The 25192-nt window shown below is 37.4% G+C and overlaps 1 protein-coding gene across 13 annotated transcripts in view; it reads right to left on the reverse strand.

Moving 5' to 3' along the window:
- Positions 1-25192, reverse strand: part of SOX5 (SRY-box transcription factor 5) — a 931123-nt gene that overhangs the window by 778682 nt on the left and 127249 nt on the right. For 12 of the 13 annotated variants that reach the window (XM_057491900.1, XM_057491891.1, XM_057491896.1 and 9 more), the window contains exon 2: positions 20092-20173. The exons of the other annotated variant lie outside the window; for it this stretch is intronic. The gene's annotated coding sequence lies outside the window, so the exon portion shown is untranslated. The remainder of the gene's footprint in view (positions 1-20091; positions 20174-25192) is intronic. 13 annotated transcript variants of the gene reach the window in all.

Consider the following 25192-nt stretch of genomic DNA (forward strand, 5'->3'; position numbering starts at 1 on the left):
ATCTCCATTGGCTAGGAATTATGTTGGGCTCTTGAGATAAAACAGTAAACAAAACTGTAAATAAAACAAATTACTTGCCCTCATGCAGCTAATATTCTACCCGGGAAGACAAAAGATAGACAAGATAAGTGGACAGATATAGACTATGTTAGGGAAGTGCTAAGGAGAAAATTAAAGTCAGTGATGAACGAAAGTACTTAGGGGAGGGCTAGATGAAATTGTAGATGGAAGAGACTGAAGGGCCTCATGGAGAAGGGACCATTGAGTTCAGACCTGAAGAAAGTGCTAGAATGACTCATGTAGTATCAGAGCAAGGACACCGCAGGCAGAGGGAACCTGGCAAAGTGCAAAAGCCCTTTCAGTGGTGGTGCCCAGCATGTTAGAGAAAGAGCAATGGGCAGTATGGCCACTGCAGGGAGAGTGAGGGGAGAAGAGCAGATGAAGGCAGCAGGGATGATGAAAGATTCGGGTTAAGCAATGGAAAGAAAGGATTTTCCTTTAACAGTAGCAAAGACTTCCAGGGGAGCAGGTGTGGGAGACACACGTGGGGCTCATTTACATGCGCCAAGCAGAGTTGTCAAGCAGCCGTTTGATGTGTGTATGGAGTGCAGGACAGAGCCTACAATGTAAAGGAAATTTATATTCTCAATTTTTTTCTTCATTCTAACCACTAAAAGTAGTTATTTCCAAACAAGTTTTTGTTTAATAGACATGACAGAATTTGCAGGGTCATCAATTATGGTCTCTTAAAAAGTACAAAAATCTTTACATGGCCATTTGGTTCTAATAGAGACAATTCCTTAAAACTCATCATGTACTGATCAGTCATAGGCAGCTAAATGCATGTCAGTGCATGTAACGAATGCTAAGGTAATAAATAGCCTAGGTTTGGTGATCTGACTTGATATATGATTAGAGTTTAGATAATCCAGAAGAACAAATATGTAGCACCATCTCTGCGTGTGTATGTCTCATATTTTTCCAGGAATGGCAAGAAAACTTACAATTATGCTTGGAGGGTCAGACCTCATGCTGAATTTTCAGTTTCATGTTTCATCTTTATGATTTATGTGGAATTTTGAAGATTAAATGTTTTAAACTTTTTACTGATTTACCTGACATTCCCCCCAAATTATTACATAAAATTGACTTTGGTAGCTGCATTTAACTTTATAATCATTATCATCATCACCATCATCACAGCTATCCTTTATTAAGCTCTAATATATGCTAGGCCTTGTGTATGATTTTTATAATACTACAGACCAGGCCCTGTGTATTATCTTATATGTCTCAAATCATTTAATTCTAATATAAACCCTATGTTATAAATATTTCTTATACTAAAGCAAGATGTCTTATGAAATAAAATGTGTTAAGTACAGAAATTTCTCCTCCCTCATTGTGAAACCAAAAAAAAAAAACCAACAGTGAAGAATGAAACAACATACATAAATATATGGAATTGGAAGCCCTTGAGAAAGGTGTAGTCCTGGGTACTTGTCATATAACTGGGAATTGCCTATTTGAAAAATAATCCTGTCCCAAAATAAATGTGCCTATCTAGTGAAATGCCATCCATTACAATGAACTGAAAATAATTTGAGTGGCAAGATAATAAAAATTAGTTTGTAGAACTAAAGAACGAGTACTTTAAAACAATGAGCTTTTAGTAAAGAGTAAAATCCACTATACAAAATATTAAGGGGAGGAACTTGAAGGTAATTTCTAAAAATCCAAGAAACCTTTAGTCAAGTATTTATAATATATATCGAGATGTCCAGAAATAAAATAAATAGGAAAGTATACTTCCACTGTCTTGAGTATTTCTTCCAAATTCTACATCCATTTAAGTTGGCAGAGCATACCGGTGGTTTATTTGGATATTATCCACAATTGTAAATGAACATCTTCTCTATTTTGGAACTGGACCAGGTAAATGATTGTAATACTATATACTTAATGTAGCAGATATAAAACATGGCATAAAGTAAAAGTAGTAATTTTACAAAACTATAAAACTCATCAAATAACTTCTCTAAAGTCTTCCACATCCACAGCCTACAAACTATGGGGGTGTTGAATGCAGCACCCCCATTAATACAGTAACTCCGGCAATTTTCCATTCTCTTCTCACATCACTTTGATCCCATCCCTGGAAATCCTGTCTCTGCAAAAAGAGCGCGGAGTGCCCAAAGCATTCCTTCTGGGCATGCACAGAGTCAGGGTTCCACCACAGATCTCTCTTCCTCTATAAATCCCAGAGGGATTCTGGTCAAACATGCAGGAGAAAAGACACACATGCCTCTTTGACAGTATTCATGCTCATGCAAGCCGACTCTAATTTTTTTACAGGGAATATTAAAGTGCCATCTTGTTACTGTCATTTTAAACTAAAAAGGAAAGTAGGGCTAATAGACATAATCAGTAAAATTGTTAAGCAGGCAAATTTTATTTCTCCAAATCCTACATCTTCTTTGATGACAAGCTTCTTTCTTTTTCTTCTGCCAATTCTCTCCTCAGACCATCTCCAATCACATTAGAGTCCAATTTATTTGTCCAGTAACGTTGCTCTTAAGGCAAATGACCCCATAGTTATATTCCCTTTGCTTTCTCAGTGTCATCAAAATGTACCTAACTCTAAGGCCTATTAGCGAAAGCCCAAGCCTTGAACATCCAAGATCACAGCTTGCCCAATGACAATACAATTGCTACCAATATGCTGCTGGTGAGAGGCAGAAACTTGGAGTTGCAAGGGAACATTCAGAGGTAATTAATTCAATCATTCAGTTGAAACTGGAATTCGCTATGCAATTCCACTCTCATCACCTTGGATTCGGTACAACTATTTTCAGAGATCAAAACTTAGTTCATTTTGAGGCAACAAATGCAATTTTAGCTTTCCTCTACTGGTCTCAGTTCTAGAGCCACACACAAGCACTTGTGTTTCACACCCAGATGCAAGCTCCACCTTTCGCTGAGCTGTGCCCAGGGTTGCTGATGTCTATGACATATCAAAGGCTCCCTTCCTTCCAGGCTTCTGGTTGGGTTTTAAAAATGGGAGGCATCAGCAGGGTGTTAAAAGAAGAGTGAGGTCAGGAAATGGATTTCTGCAGCTCCCTCTTGCAGGTGACTGTCAGCGTCTGGTGGTGTCTCTCTAGTCCCGTGGGCCTCTCCATGTAGCTCCTCTCTCCTGGTCCCTTGTGCCTAGCGGTGGGGACAACCCCCAGCTTTTATGATCTCTAGAGTACTGTACCAACCCTTGTTAGTTATTTTTAATAACAGCTTTACTGAGATATAACTCACATAACATAAAATTCCATACCTATTTAAAAATACAATTCAGTTGCATTTAATGTATTTATAAAGTTGCACAACCACCACCACAATCCATTTGGGAACGTTTTTGACACTCTAAAAAGAAACCTCATGCATATTAGCAGTAATTCCCCCTTTCTTCCCCATACCTCAGCCCCATCAGGCAGGCACAAATAGCTACACTTTTTCTTTTTTTTTTTATAGATATGGCTATCTGGACATTTCGTATAAACAGAATCACACAATATGTGCTTTCTTATGACTGGTTTCTCTCACTTAGCATAATGTTTTCAAGATTCATCCATGTTGAATCATGTATCAGTCCCTCACTCCTTTTAATTACCAAGTGATACTCCATTATATGAATATACCACATTTTATTTATCCATCCATCAGTTGATGGATATTTGGGTTGTTTCTACTTTTTGGCTATTAAGAATAATTCTGCTATGAACACTGTGTAAGAGTTTTTGTGTGGACAAATGTTTTGTGTGGATATAAGTTTTCATTTCTCTTGAATGAACCTAGAAATCGAATTGCTGCCTCATAAGGTAACTCATGAGGTTTAACCTTTTGAGGAACTGTCAGACTCTTCCGAGCAGCCGTCCATTTTACAATCCTATCCAAAGGGTGTGAGAATTCTAATTTCTCCATATCCTCACCAACACTTATTACTATCTTTCTTATTGCAGCTATCTTAGTGAGTGTGAAATGGTATCCTACTGTGGTCTTGGTTTTTCTTATAATGTTCTTTACATCCTTATAACCCCTTTATTAAACTCCCCTCAAATCATTTAAGTCCATCTTCTATTTCCTGCTGCACCCTGATGAACTAACAGGCCAATCCTTTTTCATATTTTTGAAGATTCTTTTGACATCCATCACAAGTTTCTCTTTTTCAAGCTAAACAACTCCTCTTTATATGAAACTATTAGTTGTTGGATTATTCCCTCCCCATCCAATTCACCAACTTTAGACATTAAATTGTCAATGTCTTTCAAATTATTTTACGCAAAAGTGATATATGTGAATCAAACAGTTTCACCAGGTGATTAGCTCATTGGTTATGGACACTGTATTTCTTCTATAGTGAAACTACCTCTTGTTTGAGCAGCTATGTCTTACTGTTGGCTTACAGTGAACATAAAATCAACCAGAATATCTTGATAATGGACTACCAATTGAGATACCCCCTATCTGTAACTGAATGATTGATTTAAAAATTACATGTAGAATTACTTTTATGCTATTAAATTTAATCTCACTAAGTTTTGGCCAACACTGAGCCTATCACTGACGTCCTGAGCACCAATGAGATCAAATGTGCCAAGTATGCCCCTGCCCAAAAAGGTAATCAAAGAGTTAGCTCCCTTCTTCATCAAGCTCTTAATAAAAATAATGAGAATAAGTCAATGAACTGAATGGATGGCACCTGACTGTGGACTTCTCTTTAGGTTGATAACCATATACTGATCTTTTTACATAAGGTTCTTCAGCATTTAATCCACATTACCATACTGCCAACAAACCAATTTCCTTCCTAACTTTTCAGAATTTCTTGATCTATTATAAAACTACATTTCATAACTGATGATACTGCTAAACAAGATAACTCTATTAAAAAGAAGTAAGTTAATTTTGCATGATTAGATCTGGCTTCTTATAAACACTGTTTCCCTTCTAAAAAATGATCTACATAATAACACAATCTAGATTTTTGTTAACATCCATAAAACATACCATTTAAAAAGTAAAACTTTTCTCCCATGTAAAATTCAGGGTAATATTTACTCATCTTGAGTCTTCTGACACTTTTCTTCTATACACTATTTCAAATTTTACCCACAATGGGTCTTCAGAAACAACTTCTAATTAGTAACCACCTCACCCCCCCCGGATCCTGCCCTAGTACGAATGAGTAAATTGTGGGCACACTGGCCATTCAGTACTTGAAAGCAAAACATCTAAATATCACCACTGACTCTTTCCTTTTCCACACTCTTCCACTCAAACAATCAGCTAGTTCTTCTCATATATGAAATATATACCATTTGATTACTTCTCAGAAAATCCACTATTCCCACCCTAGTACATATCAGAAGCACCTCTCACTGAACTACTCCACGGCCCCCCAACAGGTATCTCTGCTTCTGCTTTGGTCCCCCTACCACCTACTCCCCACACAGTAGCCAGAGGTTTTAAAAACGTACTTTTGACCAAGTCAGTCCCTCACAACCAGCTTCCCAGCACCCCTAGGATACAATCCAAGCGGCCTGACCCCAGCGTCCTCTTCAGTGCCACCGCCCTAATGCTCCCTCCCATGCCCACCACCCACTCTCCTGCTTTGACTATGCGGCTTTCTTGCTGTTCCTGGAACGTGACAAGCTCACGGTCTCTTCTGAGTTTTCACCTTTGCCACTTCTCTCCCTAAAGGTTCCCCAAAGACCTTCTCATGATTCGTCATCACTCGGGCCTCAGGTGTCGTCTCAGAGAACTCTCCCTGGCCTCTTCATCTACAACAGCACCTCCTCTGGACTCCTAACTCGACTCTATTTCCTTCATTTGGTTCGTCACTATCTTGAAGTTTATTGGCTTACTTCTATCTTCACCCCCTAGAATCTAAGCACTTTCAGAGCAGGTGCTTTTCCTGTCTTGATCACCAATATATTTCCAGGATCTCTACTATTAACCGACACACAGTGATCACCCAAGAAACACGTTTTTAATGAATTGAATGAGAAGCCTCAAGGAACCAATTTAACAATATAAATTCTGATCTTGATAGAACCGGGGCAAACGTCTAGGACTAAGGGCAGCTTTGGCAAGTCTTCCACTCACACCGTGCTCTAGGTCCCCCTCGCGAGAACACGATCTTCATTCACTGACTACATCAGTCAACAGACCAACAGGTCCGGTCTGACTCTGCAGGTATCAGAGAACTACAGCACACGAGAGCCTTCCGTCTCAAGTGTGGGCCATGCGTATTTTTTTCCCCTATCTCCACCACCACCCTCCCAATGACAACAAATGAATAAAGAAGATTTAAGCTAAGGGAAAATAAAGCAAAACTGGAAGCTGGCAAAAAGCAAACCCACTGCCTGGGGCAGCCTGGGGCTGATGGATGAGGACAGCGAGCAGACAAATCCTGTTCCCCATTCTAAATTCTGCCTCCTAAACAAATTAGCAAGCTCATCAATATCCACGCGGCATTTACCTTCTGCAGCAGCAGCTGCTGCAGAGTCACAACACTGACTTTTTGGGTTGTGGTCTTGCCGATGGGACACCATTATAGGCCAGTCAGGGTTGGAGATAAGAGAGTGACAACCCAGTATTACAGGAGAGGGTTTGCAAGGCCTTCCGAGGATACACAGCCTGAGGGTCACGTGCCCTGAAACCACCACTTGCCGCCGTCTCTCCCCCAATAACTAGATGTTTGAATGATGAGAAGTGAAAAAAGTTCATTCTTGGGCTGATAAGTAACTGTGTAAAACGTGCAACAAAACATTAAGTGATTAAGCAGAAACTTTTATATAAGATATATAATCTTATATCTGGATAATGCTTTCAAGCACGGTCCTTTTCATAAAACTAGGATTCAGTATGGAAATTATATTAAACAACGGTAAAAGTCTTCTATTCTTTAAAACACTATGATACAATACTCTCTTCTATTTTAGCATGAGAGGGATGTTGTCCTTAATCTTCAAAGAGGAGAGAAAAGATTAGACCCAATACAACCTATATAATACACCAGATAGAATACATCTGTCCCTAAAAGTTTAAAATGAAAATGGCAAAGGAGTTTTTACGATCGATTTTAAAAGGAATGGTTTATATGCACCTACATGAAGATAAAGATGGCAAAATACTCTTGGTAAGTATCCCGCACTGGGAGAACAAAAACCTGCCACAATACACAACGGTATTTCAGAATGGAGACCCTAACCACTACTAATTAATAAGGGGGAAAGTGACTGAAAGAAAATGGAAGAAGGGAGAAACAGACTGCTTGAGTCTATTTCAGTCATCTTCTCCTGAGAGCCCTGAAATTCTTCACTTACAAGAGAAACCCTGCACTCTTCTCTGGGTAATGATGCCCTTCATGCTACGAGGCACCGAAGAGTAGAGGCATCCCGAGGGAACACAGGCCTGCTGCACATGAGAAAGAAAAAGAGAAGGTCCTCAAGAACCTTATGGTAGCTGAGAGAAGGCAAGCGACAGGACAGAGATGAGTCGGGCAGCCATGAGCTTCCCATTTGCCTTCAGCTAATTCTACTGACCTCAATCACTGGTGTGCAGCGGCGGCAGGGACCCCACTCCTACTGGTGCTGCCATTCCTGGCTGACATTTGTTGTCTGTCCAGACCAAGCTGAAGAGCTAGCTACTGCTGGGGACAGTTGTCAAGGTTCTTGTCATCTGAAGAAGTCTACAGGGTAGGTGTGGTTATTGTCTTACTCCTCTGCTCTTGAGCATTTGGTATGGATCTTATTAAAGCCCTCAGCAAGCTGCACAACTGACAGTTGTGTAAGTGTCAGTATCCCCCACAGACTGTGAGAAAACATGTCATTCTTTCGGGGGCACATCTAGAATAGTACCTGAAAGATGTCCTCTTGTTCACATTTCCCTTAAGTTAAAAGTGAAAGCGAATATATGGTAGAAGGGCATTATTTCAAAAAGCAATAATGGTACGTTTATTTTTACACAATCATGAGATTTGTATTGGCTTTCTGCAGAAATCTAAACTCTCTTTTTTTTTAATTATGATAAACCTTTTCACTAGATGGTGGCCTTCAGGAGGCCAGAGAGAATTTTCTCTCCTCGACAATAGTGCTCAATCTCACAGATTCTCCATAAACGCCTGTTGGTTAATGAATACCTACCAATGTCAGAGAGATACTGATGATTCTCCCATTTTTCTTCCTGTCACTCATTATACCTTTCCTGAAAAAGAAACTTGTTTTAAATGATCAGTCCCTTTCTTTTTCAGTGATTAAGTGCTTTATCTAAAATAAACCACCATAGGGGTGGGGCTGCAAGGCCACTCACTCAGGCACAGACCCTGGAGGAAGAGAACAGATAACAGAACTGTACTTAAAAAAGAAAAAAAAAAAGCAGAGAAGCCTTCAAAGCAGCCAAGAGGCCACAAATCAGTGTCTAGTATCAGCTTTCTACAAGGTTCAACCAAGGGAAATCTTGAGAGAAGAGCCATTTTAGAAATGAGAGCATCAACGGTGACTTGAAAGAGGTAGAAATAATTAGCAAAAAAGAAAAAATTCCCTATTGCCCCCTGATTTGCTGTGTGACTTCAGATGTATGAGAAAGTTCTCTGTGCCTTACTCTCCTTATTTAGAAGCTGGTGGGAAAAAAAAAACACTGAATTCCATTAACTGTCAATAATTCTAATAGGATTACATTAAATATTTCTACACTTGGTGACCCTTAAAATTCCCAGAGGGTAGCTAGCATGATGAAAATAATTAATGCTCCAGCATTCTCCTTGTGGAAGTGAACCAGTAATAATTCAGATTCAAGATTGCTCTCTCTCTCATTCTCTCTCCTGGGGTCCTGGAAATAAGTAACTTGTGTCCTCTGTGGACCCTGACAGGCTGGTGGCTTGTCACACTCCTGCTTCCAGCCTTCAAGAACTGTCAAGTAAAACCCACCTAAGACAGGGATTTCCTGAGGACTAGCAGCACGACCACCAAAGCCTTCAGTTCAAGGGTCACATCATCTCTCCCACTCCCCTGATGTCTGTCTGGCCCGCCCTCAGAAGGAAATGCCCTCTTTATCTGGAAGAGGTTGTAGGCTGCTATGAGAAGAAGTTAGGGGAGGGAGGTTATTGGTTGCAATTGTTTGAAAGATTCTATAATTGCAGCTAGGGATCCATCCCCTTGTGTCACGGAAGTTGGAAAATGGGTCAGACATAATGCATTTGGTTAAGTGTCTAAACTGAAAAGGTGCTATTTTATTTTAAATGGCATAGTCTTTACAAAAGCTAAAGGTTACTGGTGCACTGCTCTCTCATTTGAAAACGTATCAGGGACATGCCCTCTGAGGGTCAGGCTTTCATTTGCTGATGTTAATTCTCAGCTGCCTGCTTCTCATCCTTCATTGTACCCTGTGTCTTAGCTGGGCACGCTCCTGATTCCCTGCTACATCCAGACGGTCCATGTAAATAGTGTTTATGTTAAGGAAGTCATGTTCAGTGTGACTGGAGCACACAGAAACTGATGTTGTTGTCACTTTAGATTAAGCTCTTATTTTAGTAAAGAAGGCAATTGGAGCAGGCAGCTGAGTGGCCGAATGAAATATTCAGCTCATTTCATTTAGAGCTGCCCGGTTTCCATTGTTCATGCTGGCAAGGCTGGTTAACCCTGTTGGTGCCAGCACAAGAGCAGCCCCGCCCCGCCCCCGCGTCCTAGCTCAGGTTTCTGCCAGCCAACGCACTGTAGGGCCTCCGTCAACACACCTAGAGACAGAGGAACAGTCACGCCTGGGAGAGTCTTTGTGAACTCGTGTTCATTTGTGTGCCCACAACACATGCTTTACAAAGGGGCTGTCTGTACATATGCAGAGTGTAATCTAAATCTCCAGGTACAGCGGAGCACAGAGAGGCTTCAGACAGAGTTTCTGGGGGGACAGCTAAAAATGTTAATATATAAAATGTGTTTACCAAAGAATGGTGTCGGTCTCAATTCCTTAAAACACTGCAAGTACCACCTGTGACAAGGAGTTGTTTAAAACACAGGTAGATACCATCATTCCACAACCATCAACTTGTGACAAACATTTTTGTTTGAAATTTACTGGGAAGGGCTTATGCATAGATAGTCTTTAGAATATGTGGACTAAGAGTGCCATTCCTGAGAGTGCCGCTGACTAATTGTGTCCTGGCCACTTTTCAGAATCTGAGGTGCCTGTTCAGAGAATCTCTTACCAGGACATTATAATCCAAGTGACCAAGTCTTCTAGCTTTCGGAATGTTCTTTTCCCCCCGCTTCTCACCTTCCTTCTTCCTTCTTTTTTTTTGACAAGTTAAACTAGAAAACGTGGTTAAGGGAAATAATAAAGTAAATATTTCCATATGTCAAATCCCTGGTTAAATGGAAGACTTTTAACAATTTTTCACCCATAAGAAAATGCTTTGTAGACTGAATGATTTCATCACCTCAAGAAATGACTGATGCAGTTTATACTATTATGAATGCATCGTGTATTTTTTTCCTTTTTGATAGATATTATACAAATAAAATCTCTCAAATATCTGTGTTTTTAGGGCATATACTGAGATAGTAGAAGTTCTTAGCTACAACTTACAGATTACTTAATGTCCATATAAAGTGTCAGTCATTAATGAACAGAAGTAACTAACTGTTACTATGGAGATACATTCAACATCAAACACATAATAGGTTACAAATTTACACTAGGCTCTACATTAGGCTAAAAGTGACCCTTAACCTTTACAGTATATAAATATTGAATATGTATTCATTCTGTGATCCAGGTTTTATGGGGGCCGAAAGCCTATGTAAGTTTAGAAAGAGATTATGATTTTTAAAAACTGAACATGAAGTGTTTATTTATAGTAAAAAAATCCCAACGAATTACTGCTTTAAAATGCTGAGAATTATTGCAAACTTCACAAAATCTGGAAAAAAAATATTCTTATTAATTAGCTCCCTGACCACAACTAATGCTTTTTCCACTATAGTTGTTGGCTACATAGTCTTTGATTGCCTCTTTGTAAATACCACTTTCTATAGAGAAAATAGAAAAATAATCCATTCTTTTATCTTGTAAGTTTAGTCAAAATTTGTTTTTAACTATTCATAATTGGGATTCAGTTAACATGCAACTGCACACACACGGTGGTACTTTCTGCCAGCATTACTGCTACAAGTTTGTGCCCTAAAACCACAGATATTTGAGAAATTCTATTTATGTAATGTCCATCAAAAAAGAAAAATCTTACAATGCATTAATAATAATATGAAGTGCATTAGTCATTAACCTGACAGGAAATAACTTCTATTGTGACTGGACATTCATAGAAACCATATCCTCTGTTTATAACATTACACATCTAATTACAAGAAAAGTTTTCTACAGGGTAGCTTCTAGCTCTGCATGTTCCAAACCTAGTTTCTTCCCTCAACCTGCATGTACAGTAGGATGTGCGCCCATGGGATGTGTCCCTAGGACAATACAGCCCCTGGCTTCTCCTCTGTGGGGCACAGTGCTCTAGTGAATTGGTAAAGTGGACCATCATCAATAGCTTCCCTATGAATGGAAGTGTTTGCAAACAACATAACTACAACCCACTTCATTTCAAATAAAGGTATCCCCTATTAAAGGAATTTTATTTTAAGACAGTGAACTCAGTTGATATTTAACAAGAATAATTGGGGAATTCAGTGAAAAGCAAAATTGCATTTGGAGCAAACTTTGTTCTTGGAATTATAAAACTGTTAGTATCAATTTTCTAAAAAAAAAAAAAAAACAGACCTTCTGTATCTAAAGCATAAACAAAATTTGCAATTGAATGAATTTTTAAAAATTGTTACATATTTTATCAGCTAAAAAACAAGAGCTTGCTGAGTTAGCTACTGGCAGGAAGACCGTGGAAATATGCTTTTGCAGTCATGTTTTCCAAAGAGCCTACAGAAATAAATAAGAGAAGGAAATAATTCTGAAATTTAATTTTGGCGGGGTCTTCCCTTGTGCTCACTCTCAGAAACCAATATATTGCAATCTAGTAATACATTATCTCTAAAAAATGCACATAGCTTAAATATTAAATCAAAATATTCTGTATTAGTAATTTAAGAAAAGTTTTCCATGTATTTTAAAAGAAGGTTTTCATATTGAGTTTATTCATTTGAATTATCTTTGATTATGCATTAGGAAGATACCAATTCTTTACACCCATGTTGACTAAAAAGGTAAACGTAAACTTTCAATCCAATTGTCAGTCCCTAAGAAATCCAATCTATAATTCAGCATACTCATGAAAGTAGCTAAACTTACCCATGTTTCAACAGACTTCTAAAACTATTCATTAAGAGTTTAAAGGAAAAATTAGTCTTAGGTTTAAGAATCAAATTCCAGTTGAAACTTTCAAGAGAGACAGTCCAGTTCTGAAGTGGGTAAAATGACCTGCTTATTAGCTTGTTAAATTCTCATATCTTTTCATTTTCTTTTTTTTCCTTCCTCATTCTTTTCCATCTTAAAATCATAGGAACTGGGTGGCCTTGACACACAAACCATTAGCAAATAAAATATGAATTATAAAAAATATTTCAAGACATCAAGTTTATGAGAGACAGTGGAAAAAGAATTAAACCTTTCTGGAAAGTTGCTGAGCAACAGCAAAGCTGAATCCAAAGTACAAACCCCCAAAAGTTAGCAGAAATAGATGTTAAAGAACAGAACCAATTATAGTCAACAACAAGGAACATTCAAAGTCATTCTACTACCTATATACCAACATACCAAATTTGGACCTGAGAAGTCTAGTTTCTTGTTTCACTTCTCTGATCTCTTAATCTAAATACACAAAATGTTTCATGGAAATAGTATTGCTACTCCAAATATATCAATTCCATTGGCAATACAGAATAAAACCACCCACACCTCACACAAAACACATATACATTTTGGTGAGTGGTTGGTAGATTTGCCATACATTCAAATAAAGTATGCAACACAGCTGAATCATTATCAAACAAAATATTTTAACAAAGCCTAATGGAAAAATAACTTATAAATGTCATAGTCTAAATTGGGTTGCCCAGTATGGCCTGAGGTCCAAATCTAGCTCACTGCCTGTGAAGTAGGAATGGTTAAATGATTGGACATTTACAATTAACTTGATGATAAAGAACAAAAATTTGAACTTTCCCCCCAAAAAGAATTCAGTTTTTCTCATTATTAGACTTCTAGTATAAAAAGTTATTATTATATTTTGAACTATGTCAATAAAAATTTTGTAGAAATTTTTTTCTCTCTTGAAGTACTTACATAACATCCTCAATTTCACCTCCTACATTATGAAGCCTAAAATTTATTTACTATCTTGTCCTTATCAGAAAGACCTTTGCAAACACCTGGCCTAAAACAATCTGATGTGCAAAATTGTTTTAGCCCCACCTATTTCTAACTTTTTGAATATATATACATATTTATGCATTTAGAGTGTATAATGTAACCACTTACATTACATCTTAGTGGGAACATAAATTTGTGCAGCCACTATGCAGTTTCAGCCACTAAAACAGTATTCAGTTTCCTCAAACAATTAAAAATAGAAATACCATACAATCCAGTAATTCCACTTTTGGGTATTTACCAAAGAAAACAAAACACTAATTTGAAAAGCTATATGCACCTTTATGTTCATTGCAGCATCATTTACAGTAGCCAAGATATGGAAGCAACTTAGTTGTCCACCAATAGATGAATGGATAAAGAAGATGTGGTATGTACGTGCAATGGAATATTACTCAGACATGAAAAAGAATGAGATCTTGCCATTTGCAACAATATGGATGTATCTAGGAGTATTACGCTAAGTGAATAAGACAGAAAAAGACAAATATCATATGATTCCACTTATACATGGAATCTAAAAATAAAAGATCTATAACTGCCTCCTAATGCTCCCTAAATCACTACCAGGAAAAGACCACAATAATTACCCCCTGAAAATAGATTCCTATGGAGAGCTCACAATAATGGAGGGTATTTATCTCACCCCATATTAAAATTTAAAGGACGTATTGATTTTACCCTATAATTTAGTTTGAAAAAATCTAAATTGTCATGCCCAATGTTAGTGGGAGTATAGAAAAGAAAACCCATTTATACATTAACTGTAGCCATATTAAATGACACAATCTATCCGGAAAGGGCAATTTGGTAATAGATAACAAAAGCCATTAAAATACTCACACACTTCAATACAGAAATCCACTTTTGTAATTCCCAAAAAATAAAACAAACACATACATAAAGATATTCAATGAACTATTATTTACAACAGTGATCAGCCCCTACCATTTTTTTCCCTGTTAACAGCCCTATCACTCACCAAGCTTCAGAAATGAGAAATCTTGGCACCATCCTCCCCCTCTCACTAACAGCCAATAATTCCCCTTTAGTCTTCCACATCTTTTCTTCATTTCTACAACCAATATCTAGGTTTAAGAAACTGCCATTTCTCTTCTGGATCACTAAAAATATCATTTGGGGACTGTATCTGCAAAGTGAGGCCTAAGCATATACAATTAGGGGACCCTTTTAAAGAAAAATTGTGAATACAAAACTTTTGTCACCAATGCCACCCAACATGGAGAGGAGCATAATGAAGGGTGATCATACAGAAAGAGAAAGTACTCATAGCTAATTGAAGTTAAAAATTCATACTTTCAGCAAATTTTATAAAAACATCACCCTGAGAACATATCTGTAGGGTTCCTACTAAAATATTGTTAAGAGGCCCATGCAAGCCAAGCATTTTTCTATTTAAGCTGTATTTCAGCTTTGTGGTATATCCAGCTCCTTATCAAACTCTTAGTTCCTAGGGTTTGTAATTTCTAAGCCATCCATCCAATCATACTGATGAAGATTCATTTTCTTTCAATGAAATTCTAAACATATTCCTTCTGCACTTGAAAACCTTTCTTGCCAATAGGATAACTGGCACAAATCTTCCATGGCATCACCTCCACCTCCTTCCTCAACCTCATTCTGTGGCTTCAGACGGGCGGCACTGTTTACAGTTTCATGTATTGTTGCTTCAATCATCCCATACCTTAACAGATGCTTTTTCCTCTGACCAAATATATTTTCTTCTCTTTTCTGGCTAACCAGTTTCTACTCATGTTTCTCTCCCAGCTGACCTGGTAAAGCCTTCCCAACCTGATCACAAGCTCTCTGGCTCACTCTCTTTCAGTACCACACTTACTGCATCCTAGAAGGACTCATGCACCCTGTGTTTCCCCTGATAAATTAAAATATCCTTCAGGGCAGAAACCTTGTCCTCGCCATCCTATTTCCCAAGTGCCTCCATTTAGCAAATGCTCAATAATCCTCCACTGAAAACAGTGAATGCAAAAGGAAGGGAGGCAAGTTTATCAGAAGGTTACTTTCGTTGTTTTCAGTTACTGGTATTGTTAGCAATTTTTTACCCTTTATTTTAAAATATTTTTCTTACATGGCTGTATTTGTTTTATAACAGGAAATCTAATCTACAATAAAATGTTTCTTTGAGGTTTACTCTAATTTTCATTAGATGTGCTATCTAATGCTCTTAAAACTCTGCACACCTGTGCCAGGCTTATTTACACGGCCAACAGTCTACTTTACTTGAAATCATGTTTAGATACCTATACATAATTAGCTAACTAAATATCATTAGTACAGCTTCATTAAGTGTATTTTTCTTAAATATTTCTCAGTACGCATATTTCTCACTAAGTGAGCATCTATTAGAGTTTTGGCAAGAAATATCTTATAATGGACTTATTTCTGTAGGTATATATTGCAAGCACTAACTGAAAGGAATAATAAATATTTTTTGCCATCTGGAATAAAACTGATGAATACTATAAGACTCAAATTATGTTCATATGCATGAAGCCATTTTTCTGAATCACTATTACAGTTCTTATCCCCCACCTAGGATATGCTGAAGAATTGTTTTTTAAAGGAAAATATCCAAAATTATCTGATAAATCCCCCAAGTATAATTCTCATTAAAGAATATATTTTAATCTTTTTTAGTAAAGCTATCATTATCATTATCCAGTAAATGCCAGCAGGAACTTTATAGCAAACATTTTACCCTTTTCTTTTGTATGATTTAAACATGTTGTTTCATTACACATTGTTTGTATATGCTCTATATGGAGATTATATCCACATGGCATATTTAGATATGACTACAGGTCAAGAGCACTGAAAATGCACGCCATGGGCCACAGGAGTTACATCACCAAACTGGAGCTGACACCATTTTAGTAGTTTCAGAGACATTTGAATCCTGCCATAATCTATACCTTTAGGTCAGGTATAAATTAATTTTCTAGCCTATGGTATGATATTAGATTGGGCCTCTCCACAAATATGTTCTTGTTTCTCCTTTGTATAAGGCATGTTATTCTGAGTTCATGTGATGTCATACTTTGGGTCTAAGTATGAGCTCCTTTCCTGGGTGAAGCCATGCCTCAGCCAGCCTGGTTTCATTGTTGAAAGGAAAGAGCATTGTCCTCTCTGTACAAGCTGGTATGCAAGAGTCGCCTGAGAGGAAGTGCAGCACAGCAGAAGGAACACAAGTTGAAGAATCACACAGTCACGATGGAGAATCCCTGCCCTGGCATTTCAAGGTCTGTGTGACACTGAAGTTACTGAGTCTCTTTGAACCCTAGTACTGTGAGTTAAATTATGCCCCTTCCCCCAAATTCATATGTTGAATACCTAACTCCCAGTATCTCAGAATGTGACATTTGAAGAAAGTGTCATTGCGCAAGAAATAACAAAGTTGTTGGCGAGGATGTGGAGAAGAGAGAACCTGTGAGCACTGCTAGTAGGAATGTGGACTTATACAGCCACTATGGAAAACAGTATGGAGGGTCCTCCAACAATTAAAAATAGAAATACCACACAACCCAGTGAATCCACTTCTGGGTATTTACCCAAAGAAAACAGAACAATAATTTGAAAAGATATATGCACCTTTATGTTCATTGCAGCATTATTTACAGTAGCCAAGATATGGAAGCAACCTAGTTGTCCATCAATAGATGAATGGATAAAGAAGATATGGTACATAGACACAGTGGAATATTATTCAGCCATAAGAAGAAAACGAATCCTACCATTTGCAACAATATGGAAGGATCTAGGGGTATTACGCTAAGTGAATAAGACAGGAAAAGACAAATATATGATTTCACTTATATGTGGAATTCAAAAAGCAAATAAAAAATTAACACATAGGCAAAGACCCACAAATAGACTCATAAACACGGAGAACAAGCTGATAGTCATCAGAAGGGAGGGAGTGGGAGGGATAGGAGGAATAAGGGAACAGTAGAGGTGAGAAGGTATAAACTTCCAGTTATAAAATAAATTAGTCAAAGGGATGAAAAGTACAGCATGGAATATAGTCCATAATATTGTAATAATTTGGTATGGTGACAGATGATAACTACACTTATGATGATCATTTTGTGATATATATAAATGTCATATCATCTAAGTGTTATATACCTGAAACTATTACTATATTATCTTCAGTTAAAAAAAAAGAAAGAAAATAGGGTCATTAAAGATATAATTATTTAAGATGAGGTCATTAGTGTGGGCCCTAATCCAGTATGACCGTGACAAGATAACCATATGCAAGCCAAGAAGGGGAGCTGGAACAGACCCTTCCCTCACAGCCCTCAGAAAGGTCCAACCTGCCAACACCTTGATTTCAGACTTCTATTCTCCAGAACTGTGAGACAATAAATTTCTGTCATTTTAGTCTCCCTGTTTGCAGTGCGTTGTTATGGTAGCCCTGGCAGAATAATACAGCTGGTTTCCTCAAATGTCAAATCCTTAATATAAAGGATGTAGCTTAAACGTCACATGGGAGATACCCAAAAGAGGACAGGTAATATTTTTTTTATCATATGAGGAATAATATTTGAAGTGTTTTCTTTTTCTTGAATCTTGCTTCTTTCCCCATTCAGTCAGCCAAATTGCTATACTCTGAGTTATAGAATGGGGAAGAGGTTGTCAGTTACTGGTTTTTGAGTTCAAAAGCCTAAGACCTTCTGAGAAACTGGAATGATTCCCCCTATGTAGAAAAGAGACTTAGAAGAAAGCCTCCTATGTATTAATTAAGCTTAGAACATATTTAGATCCCTTGGGTGGAAAACAAGATAGTCAAGGCATATACAGACACATTAGCGGGTCCAGCACCAAGGAATGTGGCTGCACCTTTACCCTTTGCCACCCACCACCCATCTTCCTATGGGGTTCAGAATGACCAGAGGTTGGACTGAAAGATTCAACTGAGGCGTCTTCATTAAACAAAAACGAAATTCCAAAGTAAAGCGCCAGATCAAAATCCAGATTTTAAAAGAAAATCATGAGACTGCTGAATGGCTCTAAAACCCAACAAGATAATGTAAACGATCAAAAGAATAGAGATGAGAAGCTTGCTATAGAGGTTCTTGGACTGAGCTATTGCTTTATGGTAAGTCCCACCTCCCCCCAAGCAAGACAGATGGAAGGTGATACTTTTTCTCTCTCAAGACTTTAAAAAGGCTTCAAAAGAATAAGTCAGACAGATTAGCTGTGTCCCCTGGAGTTTGGGAAACCCAATAGACTGCAGGCTGGCTCGCATCTTGGAAATATGGAGAACGAGAGGGTCAGGCTTGGAGCAGCTCCAGAATCTGAGAAGTACTCACACCCGTTCCTGTCCATGGCGGCTCCTAAGATGCGAGACTTCATGAAGCAGGTGTGGACCATGGGTGAGAGCTAGCCTGAAGCTCACGATGGCCACCTGGAAGTATCCTTGCTACACCAAATGAGAGTTCACGTGGAAGGTGAAAACCAGAAGCTGAGTGGGGAGTGGACGGCTGCAGAAGCAGCCCTTCCCAAGTCAGGAGAGTTGAAGCCAGATGGATCCATCAGGGGAGCCACTGAAGTCCCACAAACGTGGCCAAGTTAGTATCAGTTTTAAACATCTGCCAGGCCCAGAAAGCACAGAGCCAACTTAACATACTACCAGTTCAAGGAAGAAACATCCCTAAGCCACTTACGTCCTCTTCTTTCTCATGCTCCAACTCCTTAGGTTTTAGCAATAGCAGCTAGCAGGTGGGTAAGGAGGTGACAGATAAAATGAGAAGGAAAATGACACACTCGCTCCCAAACCAAAATATGGGCCCAGATAGAGGAGGGGAGATTACCTGTTGTTGAATTAACTTCCAAGCTACCGTTGTGGTCTGAGATCGACCATTCTAATTTCTGAATTATTTAAACTATTGGAAGGATTTTTTTTTTAATCTAAGAGTAATCCTGTTAGGTATTGAGACCTATATTTTGTATAAAGGCAAGAGAATACCCACCCCCACCTTTCCCAAATCCTTTTTAAGAAACAAAAGTAAATTATGTTTTGACTGATTTCCTAAGTTGTGCTTGTTCGAAGTACTGTGACAAAAGGAAGTAATACTTCTTTTTGAAGGGAAAGTATCTTCTTTCTTGGGTGGATTCTGGACCTTAGAAGTGGCTGAGTGGTACATGCAGTCAGATGGACCTGACCAGCCTTTCAAAGGACCTCTGCACTAGCATGACACAGAGGCAAAAGAACAAGTAATATGTGCTTCAGAGTGGCATGCGAGGGGCGAAGGGCTTTGTGCCACCCGAGAGTTTCTTCTGGTTTATCAGGAGCAATAGCATGCCCCTGTGTGCCCAGGAGGTACCTGGAAGAAGGTAAGAGGAGGAGAACATTAGACGCTCCAAGGAGGTGTGTCTCAGCAATGGCCCACAAGAACACACAGGGATGGGTGGGTAGATGTGTCCAATGGAGAGATGACAGCCTAGAAAGAGGTGAATCACTCCTCAAGAGTTTGGGACCTTATAACCTCACCTAGAACTTAGATGCAACCTTGGATTGCTTCCACATGGTTAAATGGAAGATCAAAATATGATTAAGATTTACCTATAAAAGAGTAAAGTGGCATTTCTTGCACACTTAGTGTGGAGTTAGAGACATACCTGCCACATGCGGAGAAGTTTGTCCAAGACTTCTAAGGATCCTCTTGAAGTGTGTCTTTACATTGAAGACCGATCAAAAAGCCTAGAAGAGAATCAGAGCTAAGTCATGTAGAGGCAGATTTGTGGTATGAAAATATCAACTCTTGAATCTTAGCTGTTTGGGGAAATACTAGTGGATTGTGACAAGCTAAGTGCAACAGAATACAGAACACCTACTACTGCAGAACCCTTAAATTCCACGTAGATACAGAGTCGTCAGTAGAAGGAAAGAAAATAAAGTGAACCAGCTTACTTGGTTTGTTTTTTAAACCAAAAGCTCTAAGTTCCAGAAGAACACAGAAAAGAGAAGGTATAGTAGGAAATTGAAGGTTCCTATCCAAGGAATCTGAAATGTTTTAAGCATCAATCTGCTTATAAAGAGAGAAGAAAAATAAATAGAAGTAAGGGACGACTGTGACAGGAGTGTTACTTTAGAGACAGTATTCAAGGAAAAACCTCTTTAATAAGATGACATTTAAGCAAAGACCTGGAAGAAGAGAGTAAACCAGAAGGAGGAGCATTCCAGGCAGAGGGAATAGCAAGTACAAAGGCCCTGTGGTGAGAGCTTGCTAAGCATGTTCAGGAACAGTAGCTGCAGCATGATGTGTAAGGAAACAAGAAGTAGGATATGAATGAGGTTAGAAAGGACCAAGAAAAGGCTTTGGATTTTAATCTAGAAGCCATTAAAGGGTCATTTTTTTTCATTAATTAAGTATTTTAATTTGAGATCACTATAGATTCACATGCAGTTGTAAGAAAGAACGTAGAGAGATCTCCCAAATCCTTTATCCTGTTTCCCACAAGGGTAACATCTTGCAAAGTTATAGTACAATATCAAAACCAAGACAGATGTTGACATTGATAGAGGTCAAGACACCAAATGTGTCCATCACCATAGGAATCCCTCAGGTTGCCTTTTTATAGCCATATTAATGTCCCTCCTACTACACCTCCTCCTTAAACCCTGGAAACCACTAATCTATATACAATTTCTATAATTTTTTCATTTAAGAATATTATATAAATATTATATAAAGAATATTATATAAATCATAAACAACATAATTCTCTGGAGATTCACCCAGGTTGCTGCATATATCAATAATTCATTCATTTTTCTTGCTGAGTAGTATTCTACTGTATACACCATTTAACCATTCACCCATTGAAAGACACTGAGTTTCTAGTTTGGGGTTATTATTAATAAATCTGTTAAAAACATTTGTGTACAGGTTTTTGTGCAAACACAAGTTTTCCTTTCTCTGGCATACATGCCTAGGAGTGCAATTTCTGGGTTGTGTGGTAGCTCTATGTTAAGTTTTTTAAAGCCTGCCAAGCTGTTTTGCAAAATGGTGGTACAATTTTACATTCCCATCAGCAATGCATGAGTGAGCCAGTTTCTGCACATCCTTGCCAGCATTTCGTGTTGTCTTTATTTTTTATTTTAGTCATTCTGCTTTTCTCTAATGATTAATGACGTCAAACATCTTTTCATATGCATATTTGCTATCTATGTCCTCTCCCATGAAATGTTTTATGTCTTTAGATCATCTCCTGATTTGATTTTTTTTACTGTAGAGTTTTGAAAGGTTATATTCTAAATACTAGTCCTCTGTCATCCATATGGTTTGCAAGCATTTTCTTCTAGTCTGTAGCCTATCTTTTCCTCCTCTTAACATGGTTTGTCACAGAGGAAAAAATTTTAATTTTGATAAAGTCCAATTCATCATTTTTTCTCTGTGGATCATGCTTTTGGTATAAAGTCTAAAAATGCCTTTCCTAGACCTAGATCCTAAAGATAGCCTATGTTTTCCATTAAAAACTTTGCAGTTTTAAGTTTTACATTCAAGTTCTTGAAGCAGCCTTGCATTCCTGGAATAAACCCCACTTGGTCATTTATGTCTGCATCTGGGAAATACTACTTTTATAAAATGAATGGTTTTCTGGAAGAGATTATAGAATTGGTGTTACTTATTCAAATTTTTAGAATTCTCTAGTAAAACCATCTGGGACTGGGTATTTCTGTTTTGGAACTTTTTAAATTACTTATACAAGTTATGGAGTTACTCAAATGATCTCTTTAATTTTTGGTGAGTTGTAGTTGGTTTTTTGAGGAATTGGTCCATTTCAGCTAAGCTGTCAAATGTACATGTGTAGAGTCGTTTGTAGTGATCCCATATTACCCTTTTCACGGCTGCACGGTGTCCACAGTGATATAGATATCTGTATATGACACATTTGATGTCTGTCATGATACACTCTTTCTCATTTTTCATTCCTCATATTGGTAATTTGTCTTTTCTCCTTTTTGTCTTGCTAAAAGTAATTTTTTTATAGCAACCTTATCTTTTCAAACTAGATTTTCTTGTTTTCCTGTTTTCACTTTTTTGACTTATGTCATTAACATTATTATTTCCTTCCTTCTGCTTGCTGAGTATATTCATCTTTTCTTTACTAAGTTCTTGAAGTGGTATTTTTTCCTTGTCCCTTATACATGCATTTAGTGGTGTGAACATCCCTCTCACCACTTCTTAACCTTTGACCTGCAAACTTTGATGTTGTGTTTTATTTTCATTCAAATCAATGTATTTTTTATATCTCTTTCCTTTATGACCCATTTATTATATGTTGTTGAATTTCCATATTATCAGAGATTTTCATGTTATCTATTATTCATTTTTAATTTGATTGCACAGTCAAAGAACACACTGCATATGGTTTTAATTTTTTTAAGTTTGTCGACATTTGTTTTCTGAGCCAGGATATGATCTATCATGGTATATGTTCCATGGTCACATGAAAAGAATGCACGTTCTGCTTCTGTTGGGTGGAGTGTTTTGTGAATGTCAATGAGAGTCTGTTGGTTACTGATACTACTGACTTTTCTATAGCCTGTTTAGTTTTCTATCAATTAATGACATAGGGGTGTTGAAATCTTCAACTACACTTGTGAATTTGTCTAGTTTTTCCAAATCTGTCATTTTCTTTATGTATTCTACACCTCAGTAATTTAGTGTATGCACATTAAGGAGGGTGATATCTTTTTGATGGAGCAGCTCTTTTATCATTATACAATATCCCTATCTCTGGTAATTTTCATTTCTCCAAAGTCTACTGTATCTGAAACCTTTACTTTCTTTTTACATGACATAGCTTCATCCATCCTTTTACTTTCATTATATTTAAAGAGAATTTCTTACAGACAGCATATAATTGAGACCTATTTATTATTACACTCTAACAATCTGTCTTTGAATTGAATTTAGACCATTTACATGTAATGTAGTTATTAATCTATTAGGGCTGAAGTCTACAATTTTATTTTTTCTTTTTTTCTCTATTCTTCATTTCTCTGTTTTCTTTTTCCTGTCTTCCTTCAACATTTTTTATAAGTCAATTTTTATTTCTCTATAGTGTTTTTTAGTTTCTCTTTGTATAGCTTTTTTAGTGGCTGCTTTAGGAATAACATGTATACATAATTTATCATAGTCTGATGGCATCGTCATTTTACTAGTTTGAGTGAAGGGTGTCATGAATCATGGCCTATTGAATATCTCTGCCAATATGCATGAGATGGGGAAATTTAAAATCTAAACATCATTAAAAATGTAGCTTTGTGAGATACTGTCCTCTTTTCCTCACAAACACTCCAGTTTTCCCATACTTGAACTAAATATGCATTCATACTTTCACTAAGAAAGATGACAACATGAATTGGGATTAGTCATGGGGACAAAAAAAAACTTGACTCTGATTTGAAACACCAAGATTTCCACCATTTTACGTATACTCTTTCTGATAGACAACCCTAAATATAATGTCTGTAAGAATGTGTTTTCTAATGCATTAAACTGAATAGAAATCTGAAGAGTTTTACAGTCTGGACAACATTTTCCTCTTTATTAAGGATGTGGACCATTGACAACTCATAATCTATTGAAACTGTAAATAGGCTTAACAATCACCCAGGCTATTTTTTGCCTTTTAGAGAAAATTACATTTTATAGAAAATAAACACATTTAAAGAAAAATACATTTTAGAGAGATCAAGTTAAACTGTACAAGGTCACAGGTGAGTCAGTGACTAAGTTCAGTCTACAACCAAGGTCTGAAGACACTGAACTACACAATGAGGAATAAAAAATACTACATTTTTATCTAGTGTTTCAACAATTTGCTTGGGAATTTAGTTATTCTTCACTTCCTTAAGGAAGACAAAATAAGAACATGGCAGATGGAATGTCATCACTCATCTACATTGGAATTTAACCAGAACATTGGGGTTTAAACTTATCCACATACCAAACATAGCAACTGATAACAATTAAATGGCCCAACCATTGATATTATTGTAGTCATTAGCTCAGAAGAGATTCCATACATGAAATTGTAAGAGTTAGCATGTCCCTTTCCTTTGTGTATCAATGAGTTTTTCTCCATCTATTCAGGATACCACAGAGTGGCAAATTTGAAGGACACTGGCATATTTTCCACATTGTGCAGTTTTTATTTACTTTAGATGTAAAAACACTTGAATGTGTGTAAAAGGGACTGTCCCAAATTATTCTGTACACTCGATTCATTTTATGAAGGATCAAAGCTATAGCTTGTAGCTCCAAGTGACAGACCTCCCCATTTAATCATAAAATCTTCTATGATCCAAACTGTAGAAAAAATTCTTGCTCTCCCATTTATATTCACAGTCAGATACTATAATTAAATAATAGAGTTTCATTTACTTGGGCTCAAATCCATTAATTTTTTTCTTATTTTTACTCATCTCTGCTCTGAAACGTATCCCAGAATTATTATTATCCTTGAGCACACAAATATACAGATCTGTGAATCTATAATGAGATCTTCCTATTTTTTAGAATAGGTTTTGCTTTGATTAAATGTCTAAATTGCCTCTACTTAGATGCTTTCTAAGTATGAACAAATACCTGATTCTACTGAAATAGAAAAATCACCCTTTAACAGCTGACCTCCTAGCCAAGTACACACACGATGTTTACTCCAGGGAGAAACACAGTTCACAAGCTAACTTGGGTTCCTTGACCGG

This window comes from Manis pentadactyla, chromosome 14 (assembly GCF_030020395.1).
Source record: "Manis pentadactyla isolate mManPen7 chromosome 14, mManPen7.hap1, whole genome shotgun sequence".
NCBI classification, from domain to species: Eukaryota; Metazoa; Chordata; class Mammalia; order Pholidota; family Manidae; genus Manis; species Manis pentadactyla.